Below are 14,312 nucleotides of genomic sequence, written 5' to 3'. Positions count from 1 at the left end.
CCTACTTCACGCTGGGGTAACCCTGTGTCTCAAGAAATGGCTGTGTCCCCAAAGGGGTCCCCAGCTGGCCCCAGACATCCCCAGGGCTCAGGTAAAGAGGAGAGAAGCACGGGGGTGGGGTGGGGGAGGCAGGGAACAGTGGTGTCTGGGCTCCTGGCTCTTCTGATGCCATGAGGCTCTTGGGCCCCCCGGGTAGCCCCACCTTGGGGAAGGGTGGCCCCTGGGAAGGGCAGCCAGCTCACGGTGGAGCCTGGAGCTTGGGCGCTGGCCTGTCACCAGGATGGGCCCAGTGCCACGGCCCTGGGGACTGCTGAGGAAGGGCGGCCATGAGCTGCACCCAGGGCGTCCCCAGGATCCTCTCTGGAGGCCGCCAGCATGGGCGAGCACACCCAGGGCCTGGCTCACGTTCTTCTGCACCGCGCAGCCACAGGGGCCACTCAGCCTGAGTATCCTGGGCCAGTCTCAAGTTCACGTCCAGTCTAGTTAGTCCTGCTGTCGGACAGTGTGCCCTAACTTTGGGTTCAGCAAACAAAGCCACGGTACTCTCTGTCTCCCAGGGCTACATAACTGGTACACATTTCCCACTTGCTGGTCTCCAAAATATGCCAGCCTTTTGGTTTCTCCTGAAAGGTTGACTTCATCTTCCTGTGGGATGGATGGGGTTCCTAGTGGCATGTGAGCCCTGACTGTGGGGGGCCCTGATGCTGGCCTGCCAAGAGCACCAGGGAGAGTGCCCTTCTGTGCCCCCAGCAGGGGTGAGGCCTGGAGCAGAGCTGAGGCAGGACCAAGCAGGAACCTCAAGGGTGCCATTCTAGCCTGCTTGTTCCTGTGGTCAGTCCCCTCCTCTCCTCTTTTATAATTCCTCGAGCCCTCTGGAGGGCCAACACACTGGAATTTATGGATGTAGGCAGTGGTGTGTGGAAGTGAAACAATGTCTTGGACCAAGGGGAAAATAGTCTGTAATTTATACAACCTGACTCAGTGCAGAAACCCCAATGACTGTTTCTATTTGGCTACCCTGGCGTAATTCTTTTTTTTTTTTTTTTTTAAATGCTTTTAAAGGGATTTTTTTTTTCTTTTTAGTTGTTTTTTATAAAGGTAACTGTAGACAAGCCTACTGTTCCAAGTCTTGAAAATATGACCCTGTAATTCCCCAAAGAAGTTTTCCATGTGAGAACACCAAGTGAGGAAATGGATCCTGGGAGTCAGGACTTTGGATAACACGAAACTCTGCAGTCTCACCACATGAGTGCCTTTCTGGCTTTGAAAACACACATAACTGTTTTTACCATTCTGACAGCTGATGGCTGGTTTTCTGACTGAACTGTACAGTTAGATTAGCCATCTGAGTCAACATGGCTAAAAGCACAGCCATCACTTTAAAAAGAATAATGGTAAAACTTGGCCATCTTGGAAAAACAAAATACTCCATGGATGAGAAATAATAATGAATCGACTTGAATATATTTAGAAGTGTCACATTCTGGGATAAGCTGCCAGTTCCCTTTTTTAAAACTAAGCAGTTACATATGTTCTACTTCAATCATGCTCTGTGTGGAATTTTCAATGGTCTCAACAAAATACATTATAACTTCCCTTAAAATTTCCTAACCTGGCTTCCTGTCCATGCTTTTTGTTTTTTCTGTTTAGGTATTAAAAGAATTTTAACAACTTTGTCTTTTAGAGCAGTTGTAGATTTACAGAAAAATCAAGAAGATAGTCGGGTTCTCATTCTGTACCCAAGCTCCCTGATATTAAAATCTTACATTTAGTACGATAGATAAAGAGAAATTAAGAAACCAAAACTGATACATTATTAACTAAGGACCATAGGTTATTTCAGTTCAGTTCAGTCGCTCAGTCGTGTACAACTCTTTGCAACCCCATGAACCATAGCACTCCAGGCCTCCCTGTCCATCAGCAACTCCCGGAGTCCACCCAAACCCATGTCCATTGTGTCGGTGATGCCATCCAACCATCTCATCCTCTGTCGTCCCCTTCTCCTCCTGCCCTCAATTTTTCCCAGCATCAGGGTCTTTTCCAATGAGTCAGCTCTCCGCATCAGGTGGCCAAAGTATTGGAGTTTCAGCTTCAGTATCAGTCCCTCCAATGAACACCCAGGACTGATTTCCTTTAGGATGGACTGGTTGGATCTCCTTCCAGTCCAAGGGACTCTCAAGAGTCTTTTCCAACACCACAGTTCAAAAACATCAATTCTTAGGCGCTCAGCTTTCTTCACAGTCCAACTCTCACATCCATACATGACCACTGGAAAAACCACAGCCTTGACTAGACGGACCTTTGTTGGCAAAGCAATGTCTCTGCTTTTTAATATGCTGTCTAGGTTGGTCTTAACTTTCCTTCCAAGGAGTAAACGTCTTTTAATTTCATAGCTGCAATCACCATCCGCAGTGATTTTGGAGCCCAGAAAAATAAAGTCAGCCACTGTTTCCACTGTTTCCCCATCTATCTGCCACGAAGTGATGGAACCGGATGCCATGATCTTGGGTTTTCTTAATTTTTCCCCATGTCCTTCTCCTGTCGCAGAAATCCCATCCAGGATACAACATTACGTTTAGTCATCGAGCTTACTTAGGCTCCTCTTAGCTGTGACAGTTTCTCAGACTTTGCCTGATTTTGATGACCTCGACAGTTCTGAGGAGTACTGGTCAGGTATTTTGTAGAAGGTTCCACAGTTGGGATCTGTCTAATGTTTTTCTCATCATCAGACAGGGTGATTCGGTTGTTTAGAGAAGACCACAGAGGTAACGTGCCATTTTAATCACATTACATCATGAATATTTACTGTCAACGTAATTTCACACTGTTGATCGCAGCCTTGATCACCCAACGTAATGCTTGTCATGATTCTCCACGGAAGGTTGCTCCTCACCCTCTTCTCTACTGTTACACTTTGGAGAGAAAAGCTTAAGGGTGGAGTATCTATATAAATTATTTTGAATTTTTCTGCACAGAAGACTTATCACTTCTCCCCATATATTTTCAGTCATTTTTTTATATCAGTATGGTCTCACAGATATTCATTTCATACTTTGGGTTATAATTCAACACCATTTTGCTAACTTTGTTGCTCAGATCAATCTCCTTTGGCTGGTGGGAGCTCTTTCAGTGGGCTCCTTGTTCCTTTGATATTCTCCTGTCAATATTGTTTCTTGGATTTTGTTTTCGAGTATTTCATTATTTTCTGGCACTAAAATACACTCCATGCTTATCAAATATAGTTCTTCCCCAGCTGTCCATGACATTTTTTGTCTTGACACATGAATGAAAGAAAATAAATCTATGGGCCTGAGAAAACTTTTATGTACCTTCAATTTTCATTAGTTCTGTCCCGTGTATTAGTAAACGCTTTTTGAATTTTTGAAGACTTTTTTTATATGTACCATTTTTAAAGTCCTTATTGAATTTGTCACAATATTGCTTCTGTTTTATATTTGGGTTTTTTTTTGCCACGAGGCATGTGGACCCTTAGCTCCTCAAGCAGGTATCTGACCCACACCCCGTGCATTAGGGAAGGCAAAGTCTTAACCACTGGACCACCAGGGAAGTCTCTAGTAAATATTTTAAAAATTGCTTTTATAAACTTAGTCCTATCTTCTACCAGCAAGAAAATGCCAAAACACCAACCGAGTGAGATTCTGCATTTCCTTAATTCCAAGACACATGTTTTTTTTTTTTTTTTCCATATTCTAACATTTCTGGAAACAAAGTGTACATTTAATACAATGTCCTTGCCCCTACCTCCTCGCCTGTCATAAATTTAATGGTACACCTTACAGCTGATGGTGTCTTGGGAATGGAGGGAATATAGCAGTTAGTTATTTGGACTACAGACATTATTTAACTACTTTCACTGATTTTTCTTTCCCCCACTGAACAAATACTTTGACTAAAGTGGTTTGATGTGTAGCATCTACAGATTTTTACCTGTTTCCAGACACAATCTAACTTTACCTCAGATCACAAATTCCCATCAAGTGTTAAATTCTTTTCAACTTTTTACGGATTTAAAATCTGACTCCTTTTATGTCTACCCTGACACTTTTTCAGGATCTTGGACTCCATCATCATGCCTGAGGAGCCTAACAGTGACAGCAAGTGGCTGCAGGAGTGATGTCTCACGCCTGTGGATGAGGACTAAACGAGCTTACTGGTCAGAACCAGATCTGAAAGGCCTCCCTAGTTCCACCTCTCCACTCAGGGAAGCCACCCAGCTACAGAACGGCAAAACTGGCTATTCTGTTCTCTGTGGCTGGGAACTCACGAACTGCTGCTGCTTTGGGAGTGTCACGCTTTATAGCTTTTTTTTCTTTTAATGAACAGAAACTTGTTCACCCAGTCACCATGGCCGTATTTCAGTCACAGATAAAATGCCCAATCTTTTCATCCAGGCAGGAGAACTTGGATACTCTAAATACTGTTTTCTGTCCTGTGCTATGTTAAGTCACTTCAGTTGTGTTTGACTCTTTATGACCCTATGAATTGTAGTCCGCCAGGCTCCTCTGTCCATGGGAATGCTCCAGGCAAGAATACTGAAGTGGGTTGCCCTCCTCCAGGGGATCTTCCTCACCCAGGGATTGAACTCGGGTCTCCTGCCTTGGCAGGCAGATTTTTTACCATCTGAGACATATGTGTAAAATGTACTAAGATACTGATGTACTAGGTGCCCTAGTCATCTCACTAGCATTCAGAAGAGGTTGGAAGAGTTGCCACACTGACTTTTTAGGCAGCTCTTACCACATGCAGTTGTCCCTTGGTATCTGTAGGAGATTGCTTCCAGGACCACCCCCCCAGCCACCCCATCCCGACAAATCCGAGGATGCTCAAGTCCCTTAAGTCAGCCCTGTGTATCCATGGTTCCACACTGGTGCACAGAGAGGGCCTAGTGTACTTTGATTTAATTCTCACAGCAATCCTGTGATCCCCACTTCACAGAGAAGTAGTCAAATTAGAGGGGCTAAATAACTGCTCAGGGGCCACTGATAAGTTTGAAGCTGGAGATTCAGCTGACTGCTATTCTTTGCTGTAGATGATTTACCATCTATAACTCACAAACGGGCACTTTACTGAATATAGTTCTATTCTCTAATTAATTTTTGCACATGCTTTTCATCTCAGCCAAAGCTAAGTGACAGTGAGGACAGAAACAATGTCTTTTGCTTGTTTTGGCCACATTATACAGCATGTGGGATCTTAGTTCCCCAACCAAAGACTGAACCTGTGTCCCCTGCATTGTAAGGCAGACCACTAGACCACCATGAAAGATCCTAGGACAGTGTCTTTTACCCCATTAACTCTGCCTCATTCCAGCAACTGTCTGTTAACTCTGCACTTCTGCCTTACTGGTAATCAAATTTTTTATTAGAAAAAAATCACAATTTTTCTAATAAAAGTAAATAATTAAGCTTCATAATTTCCCTCCCCACTACATTATTATTTTTCAGTTATTAGCTTCTTAAATTTTAAACTTATTTTGTTCCTTTTCACTCCTTTAAATAAAAGGCTTAACTTTTTATCTAACTATATTTTTAGTATCAGATCAGACCAGATCAGTCACTCAGTCATGTCTGACTCTTTGCGACCCCATGAATCGCAGCACGCCAGGCCTCCCTGTCCATCACCAACTCCCAGAGTTCACTCAGACTCACGTCCATTGAGTTGGTGATGCCATCCAGCCATCTCATCTTCTGTAGTCCCCTTCTTCTCTTGCCCCCAATCCCTCCCAGCATCAGAGTCTTTTCCAATGAGTCAACTCTTCGCATGAGGTGGCCAAAGTACTGGAGTTTCATCTTCAGCATCATTCCTTCCAAAGAAATCCCAGGGCTGATCTCCTTCAGAATGGACTGGTTGGATCTCCTTGCAGTCCAAGGGACTCTCAAGAGTCTTCTCCAACACCACAGTTCAAAAGCATCAATTCTTTAGCGCTCAGCCTTCTTCACTGTCCAACTCTCCCAATCCATACATGACTACTGGAAAAACCATAGCCTTGACTAGACGAACCTTTGTTGGCAAAGTAATGCCTCTGCTTTTGAATATGCTATCTAGGTTGGTCATAACTTTCCTTCCAAGGAGTAAGTGTCTTTTAATTTCATGGCTGCAGTCACCATCTGCAGTGATTTTGGAGCCCAGAAAAATAAAGTCTGACACTGTTTCCTCATCTATTTCCCATGAAGTGATGGGACTGGATGCCTGATCTTAGTTTTCTGAATGTTGAGCTTTAAGTCAATTTTTTCAGTCTCCTCTTTCACTTTCATCAAGAGGCTTTTTAGTTCCTCTTCACTTTCTACCATAAGGGTGGTGTCATCTGCATATTTGAGATTATTGATATTTCTCCCGGCAATCTTGATTCCAGCTTGTGTTTTTCCCAGTCCAGAGCTTCTCATGATGTACTCTGCACATAAGTTAAATAAGCAGGGTGACAATATACAGCCTTGAAGTACTCCTTTTCCTATTTGGAACCAGTCTGTTGTTCCATGTCCAGTTCTAACTGTTGCTTCCTGACCCGCATACATGTTTCTCAAGAGGCAGGTCAGGTGGTCTGGTATTCCCATCTCTTTCAGAATTTTCCACAGTTTCTTGTGATCCACACAGTCAAAGGCTTTGGCATAGTCAGTAAAGCAGAAATAGATGTTTTTCTGGAACTCTCTTGCCCCATAATTCAATGTACTCTACATTGTTAATTTTAAAATAGTCTATAGTTGCAGAAGTGATTTCCTTTTTGATCCAAAAATTATTTAAAAGGATCATATCTCAGTTTCAAGTGCTCAGATGGAGGTGGAGGTAAAAGCCATCTTGTGTAACTTTCAGTGCTATGTTTTTGTTATATGTCTACTTTTTGGTTAGTTTAAGTTGCTTTGTGGTGTAGTATTTCATCAATTCTTGAAATTATCCATGGTCTTTTGAAAAACTACATATATTTCCTATTTGTTGGGTTAGGTTAAAAACTGTTATGTAGATCTTTTGTTCCTACTTAATTTTATCTGCTTGATCAAATTCTGAAAGTATTCTGTTAAAGTCTCCCGCTATGATTATGGAAAACTTTATTTGTATTTTTAAATTTTTATTTCATGTATATTTTTAATTTGCATTATTTTGCTTGTATTTTTTAACAAGTTTTGGTTTATCTAATTCAGTGTTAAATGTTCAGTTCCTACAGTTTCATTGTTATTGAAGCTTGTTTAATATCTTTTGTTTTATATCTTGTTCAATATTTCTTTTACATTTATTCCTACACTTTTTAGAGTTAATATTAACACTCCTATTTTTGTTTGTTAGAATTCATCAACCTATCCCTTTATTTTCTGCCTTTCTGTATAATTTTGGTATACAAACACTTCTAAAGACAGCATTTAGCTAGATTATCTTTTTAATCAATCTTATTTTAATAGAGGGATTTAAATGTGACTGAATCACATTCACTGTTGTATGCTCATCTTATGCTTGCCATTTTATCATATATATTCTGTTATATTGTTTTTTTGTTCCCTTTTTCGTGATCTTTGCTGATTGACTATGGTTTATATTATTATAGCACCCCTGGCTCTGTAGGTGTATTTTAATATCTAATGGTTTAGAAATCCTCCCTATTATACTTTTTTCTACAGGTTAAAATATATGTAACCTTTCTTGGTGAACATCAGAGAACTGCATAGTAAGACCCTGTTAATCGGTAAGGTCAAGCCATTGTTTGGGGAAATTTAATGGTAGGTTCATGTCAATAACAATAATAAATTTTGTGTATATGGGGATGACACTACACAGGCATTAGAAACTCTTCTAAAGAGTATGTGGCCAGGTCTCCATTCACTTCCCTCCCTGCTTCCAACAACAAGAACTGGCTATAGCTTTCACAAATCATGTGGATGAATGTGGGTAGAAGGGCAGTCAAGAACCTAGTGGCTGGCATGTAGCCAGGAACATCCTGAGGAATGTTTGTGCAAATTTTGGACTCAGATATGCGGGCACTTTAGAGATCTGTAGAAGGGAGGCTCTCAAGGTGAACTTCCTGCTATCTCACTTCCAATCACTAGAAGTCACCATCAGCTGAGAAATCTAATCTAGATTTAGGTAAGAACACCAAAGTAAGACTACAAGAACATAAACATATCCTTGAAAGACATGAAAAATCCAAATTGAGGAAATAATGTTGCTAGACCTACTGAGGAGGCTAAAATTCTCAGGTTCTTAGTGTCTAGTTAAAAAAACTCAGTATTCAACAATTTTCCCCTAAAAATAAGGTGTTTTCCACTTTTCAAAAACTTTGATGTAGGTGAAAGGGTGATAGGGAAAATTCTGGCCATAAAATACCTACGCAGGTATTCTTTGTATGTGTTTCTATTTGTGCATGTGTTTGAATAAAGGTTAACATTAAGATTCCATATTTTATTTTTTATGGAGAATCCCAGTGGGAGGGGAGCAATAAGGATAAAGGTGAAACAACTGTTTGAAGACCTGCCATTATTAACTCTCAATTTACTGGACTGAGATCCTAGTGTGAATCACAAATAAGTGATTAAATACCTTAAAAGAGCGATTCTGTTCTAACATAACATATTTTAAAAATTAATTTAGCCACATAAAATTTTATGAAGCAAATCTTTTCTAAGTATTCTCATAATACAAAAGGGGGGACTAAGGGATTCCAAGAGTTGAAGGGATTTGTTCAAACAAGTAAGTAAGTGATAGAACTGGGATTTAAACCCAAAGCTTCTGACTGCAAGACCAGTGTCATTTCCAATATACACCAAAACTTTTTTTTTTGGTCGACATGTGGCATTGTAGCTCCCTGACCAGAGACTGAACTCATGCCCGCTGCACTGAGAGTGTAGAATCTTCACCACTAGACCAGCAGGGAAGTCTTACATCAAAACTTCTGTCTCAGAGAAAGCTAAACCCGTGCACACCACATGCATGTTGTAAGAGAGAAACTGCAGCGAGGTACACCCTTGGTAGTCAGTGCTTCATGATGTAGGTCAAACAATTCAGCTGGACCTAGAACAACTGTTTCTACACTGACCCTGAGTGACTTCTGGAGCATTATGTCATGCCAAAGGCTTTCCTCATTCGCAATCAAGCAAAAAGACACCATGCACCACATTTCGGAGTCCTAGGAACAGCTACAAAGAAGAAGAAGGGTCAAAAAAGTTCTCTTGCTGATGCACTGCACTCTGGTACATTTGATTATGTCCTTGTAATGTAATTGAAGAGTCATTCTTTGGCATACCATAGGGCCTGATATTGACAAACAAACTGGCCCTTCCCAATATCATGCAGTTTAATTCCAAACATCTAGGCCTCTCACTCATCTTTGTTATTGATCAAAATGTTGAAAAGATATGGCAAACTCCCTTACTCATAAAAAGACTGGCTAGGGACACAAAGAAAGCCTTGCCATTCACCTAGGATGACTTTTAAGAAGCCTATAAATACAGAACTCCAGGGGTGGCAGACAGTATTGAGAACCAAGACCCTCTCATACATTTGTTGCTCCATTCTTTTAGGCGGAATAGTGAAAAAAAGAATGCAAGGCAATCTTAAAATTCAAAAGTGAACCAAGATTATTGGGAGAGATTATGAGTGGGTATTATGCAGATTTGTAGCCCCAATTCAGAATTTGTATTTTCCCTACACATATCTATAACATAGGAGCAGGAGAACAGTTAATTGCCTATTTGTACAATCTTCCTACTCAGATGTAACCCTCTCTTCCACATTTAACAGCATACAGAAGAGGGCAGAATTGGTAAACAAGCTCACGTCACTCCTAAAAGGAAGGCTTCTGGAATCAAACTACCTGGGCTCAAATCCCAGATCCATTACTTACGAGTTGCAGCGAATTACTTTATTGTTTGGGGCCCAGTTTACTCATCTGTAACATGGAGATAACTTTCTGAGTACTGAGTGTGACAATGCATTCAAAGAGCTTAGCCAGTGCACTGCACAAATCGTGGCTACTATTACTGTTAGTAGGTGAAAATCTTATTAGGAAATTGTACGTTAGAACTTCTCATAAGAAATGTAATCAGAGTCAAGCAATGGGCTTTATCTCCGGGTGCTGTGTAAGCAGGAAATAAAAGATCTTCAGAAATCAGAGGCAGTGGAGTTACAGGTCCTCCAGTCATCCTAGAGAGGCACAGTCCAGCCAGGAAGTAGAATAGGAAGCCTGGAAGTGGAATAGCATTTATGCTTCTAAATTTAGAAGAGTTGGATATATTTGTGTCTGATCAAAAAATGAGGGAAATGGTTTGTGAATTATATCTCCATTAATTTTTTTTTTTAACGATGAAGGTTTCGTAACCAGTGAAAAACTATGGGGATGAGAAAGAGATGTTTAGAAATGGCCATGAGTGTAGGGAGAGGAACAGATGGCTACACAGGATTTTGAAGAAACTGTTTATGTGATGCGAAGTGTAACACTTTTAAGCCATGCCTTTGGGAAAAACTTAAATGAAACAGATATGTCACTCTTCAAGGCTATCTGGCTTTCTGATGTTTTCTGTGAATGAGACTCTAAGCAGGATCTGCACCATGTAGGGCCTCAGGATTTATTCAGGTTACAATTAAAGTGTGGGTCATATCCAGCTGAGCAACATCAAAGCCAACCACATCTGTTTATCACATATTTTCTGGTTTATGATTTGGATTTTGAAGTGGCTACAGAGAGGCTGAATTACACAATTCTATAAATGAAGTAACCTTTCAAATGATAAACATCTCTCAAGATTTTATTAATATTTACAGTCATTCTGAATAACAATACATTGTATATACCATTATCTATTATTTTCTTTGTCTAGAAATGAAGCTGGTGCTTTGGGAAGTACCTAAAATAAAAACAAGGTGCTGTTTGTGGAACTGGGCTTCCCTGGTGACTCAGTGGTAAAGAATCTGCCTGCCAATACCAGAGATGCAGGGGACGTGGGTTTGATCCCTGGGTCGGGAAGATCCCCTGGAGGAGGAAGTGGTAACCCACTCCAGTATTCTTGTCTGGATAACCCCATGGACAGAGGAGCCCCGTGGGTTATAGTTCATGGGGTCGCAAAGGGTGGGACATTTGCTGAATTACTGTTGCACATCTCTCAATGATATACTTTCTGTGCTGAAAGCCACATAGCAACTAATTAACTTCCAAGCACAAATTGATGTACAACAATGATCGAACATCTCTTTATCTAATAACAGTAGTGTGTTTATTGAAATGTTTCCTTAACATCTTATATAAACTGCATTTTAACCTTAGGGCACAGTGGATCATTAATAACATTGATGGAAGTGGAGGCAGAATAGGAATTAATGGAATATCACAATGAACTGATTATAGTTTTTGTTTTAATAAATTATACTTCCCTTTTTATTGAAAAAATGACCACCATGAACTGTAATATTCATTAAAATACATAGAAATTTTTAGTAATGAGGTGTAAATAGGTGTAAAATAGGTGTAAAACCTAATAGGTGTAAAACCTTCCTAAGCAATAAGGAATATGCAGAGGGCAGATAAGTTGTGACCAGTAGTGTGCTACTAAATGTACCACTACATGTATAAATTCAGGTTAAAAATAATTCATTTAGCTTGATTAAAGACAAGCATTTAAGGTTACAAAAATAAAAACAGCTAAAGCAAGGCAACACCAACACCACCCTGGGCTGTCATTAATGATAAACTGTGTTGCGATCCAAACTGTAAAGGAAAAAAAGTCCAGGACTCCACTACCAAATGTGCTAACAGTGCACTGACACATCTTGGGGTTATGTTTCTCGTTTGCAAAGTTGCAATAACAGATATATTTTATTTACAGAAATCCAACTCTATGCTTGAAAGAGAAAGAACAAATAAATATACAGTGGCAGCCATTTCACTCACCACTCTGTGCAATCTCTCTTGAGACGAAAGCTGTGAGGTTATGGTTGTCACTGGCATGCCATGCTGGGTATAGTACCAGTCTTCAAAAACACGTATCATTCACATTCCAGGGCTCATAAATGGCAGCCGGCCGCTTCACGTGGAAGTCAACCCCCAGTGATCAAGAGGAATTCCCAATAGAGGGAATTTCTACCTTAGCCACAACTGTAAACTTCACTGAACTCTGCTGGACTACAGATGTCTTGATCTCACCGTGGTTCCTCGTCCTGACAACGGCAGCTCAGAAACTCTGCTGCTGCAGTGACTCCAAGGCTCGGTTATAAGCCACCATGCCTTCTGGCGTGTCCTTCCCTCGTGTTCTCCTTACACCAAACGATGAAGTAAAGATTTGAGACAGAGTTTTGAAAAAAAATAAAACCCTTTCATTGTGGCCCAGTACCTGTGATAATTTCATGCCTTTTAAAAGGAAGTTTGGAACATTACTGCTCCTTTTAAAGGAAAAGAGGAGCAGCTAGGCTCACGGAGAGATGAACGACTATCTTAACACATGAAAATGTCCTAATGAAATGCTCCCCGCCACAGTCTTAAAAAAAAAACATGGAGCAGTATGTACTGAAATAAAGAAATGACCTTCCATGTCTCAGTATGTCTCTGAAGTAAAGAGTGACACTCCAGGCAATAAGCACATGAGAGAAAGGTGTTCTGTCTCCTGCAAAGCCAATCTTGGCCTTGGTTCAAGGTCAGCCTCTTCCAGACCCTCCCAGTAGAGGCTTGCCCCCTCCCTCCCCTGGACCAGTGGTTCCCTTGCCCCTCTTACCAGTCCACCTGGGGTCGGCGGAGAGAAATGGGTCTGGCACCTTGCAGGGGTTTACTGAATGAATGAAAGATCACTGCCTCCCAACAACAGAGAAGAGCGGATACTCAGTCCAGTTCACTAGCTTCATAAACGGTCTACTCCCTGTATGCACAAAGTATGAAAACTTCAAAATAAAAAATGCTGGTGCCAATTCTAAGCTAACCTGCCTAGTAATTTATATATCTTAAGGCAAAACTGGACATAAAAACTCCCTCTGTCCCTCCTTCCATGATCTCCTGTACTTGCGCTTCTTGGATCTTTTACTTTTACTGAATCATAATACCATCTCAACTGCTCTTCTCAAAAAAGAATTAAACTCCTTAGCTTCTCAGTTTTCTTTCTAGGATTAAACATAAGCAGTACACCTCCTGACAATATTTTTAACAGAGAAATAGGAAGCCAAACAGAAGGCAATGGCACCCCACTCCAGTACTCTTGCCTGGAAAATCCCACGGATGGAGGAGCCTGGTGGGCTGCAGTCCATGGGGCCGCTAAGAGTCGGATACGACTGAGTGACTTCACTTTCACTTTTCACTTTCATGCATTGGAGAAGGAAATGGCAGCCCACTCCAGTGTTCTTGCCTGGAGAATCCCAGGGACGGGGGAGCCTGGTGGGCTGCTGTCTATGGGGTTGCACAGAGTCGGACATGACTTAAGTGACTTAGCAGCAGCAGCAGGAAGCCAAACAAGATAGAATGTCTTGGACAAACAGAAGGCAACCAATCTATCTTCAGCCATCCTGTGCTGGTGACCACTATTCTGGTTCAAGGTGCCCATGGGCTACCTTCAGAAGGGTGGACAATGAGGATGGCCAGGCAGGGGCCTGCCAGGAGGACCCGCATGAGATGGCCAAATAGCATGGATGAGATTAGCACTATGGTGAACTTACATGTATATGGACAGCCTAGTTTCCTGGCATCTCATGTGCTGTGAATTTGCTCCCTCTGATCTGAAACATGAGTTCCGACCCACAAAGAGCTGAATTTCTCTGTTGTTGGCTGAGCTGAAAAGACAACAATTAGAAAAAATAAAGATTTCTCCACACAGCCTCTCAGAAGGGATCTGGCCTGTGATCTGCCATACTCTGATTTTCAAAATTCAAATGGATTTATCTGTTCATGAAAAGACCACTAAACTGATTGTAAATCTAAGTACTAAGACTATTATTACAGTTCAGCTGCTTCTGAAGCAGTAGCTACCTCGGGCCCTAATAGCCTAATTTTCCTGTATATGCTCAGATTGCTTTGTAAATGCTCTTAATAGCACAAACTACTAGCATTATCCATTAACCTAAAATATAATAATTATGACATTAAGTGTTTATGTGTATCAACAGTGTTACCTTTAAAAAAAAAAAAGGAAAGAAATCCTAAGTGCTTTCTAATAGATTGCCTAATTCATCATCATTGAAAAAAGCTGCTATTTCTACTTAGAGGTGGTGACATGAACTTATTGCTAAATGAAAAATAGTAACATACTCTCCTGAGCAAACTATTAAATTGCACACATATCTGTTAACTGATTAGCTCACTCTCCCATGTTTTTCTTATATGGAAAAAAGCTAGCAGCAAC

The 14,312-nt window shown here is 41.0% G+C and overlaps 1 protein-coding gene and 1 long non-coding RNA gene across 2 annotated transcripts in view; one reads left to right on the top strand and one right to left on the bottom strand.

Annotated features, from left to right (window-relative positions):
- Positions 1–14,312, bottom strand: part of WIPF1 (WAS/WASL interacting protein family member 1) — a 129,085-nt gene that overhangs the window by 79,896 nt on the left and 34,877 nt on the right. The window lies entirely within an intron of this gene.
- Positions 5–12,564, top strand: LOC113902234. Its single transcript, XR_003513717.1, has 3 exons — positions 5–91; positions 4,072–4,174; positions 11,995–12,564. It is a non-coding gene; the product is annotated as an uncharacterized LOC113902234 (long non-coding RNA).

This window comes from Bos indicus x Bos taurus, chromosome 2, assembly GCF_003369695.1.
Source record: "Bos indicus x Bos taurus breed Angus x Brahman F1 hybrid chromosome 2, Bos_hybrid_MaternalHap_v2.0, whole genome shotgun sequence".
Lineage (NCBI taxonomy): Eukaryota > Metazoa > Chordata > Mammalia > Artiodactyla > Bovidae > Bos > Bos indicus x Bos taurus.
Note: the sequence above shows the minus strand (reverse complement) of the source record. Positions and strands in the feature narration are given on the sequence as shown.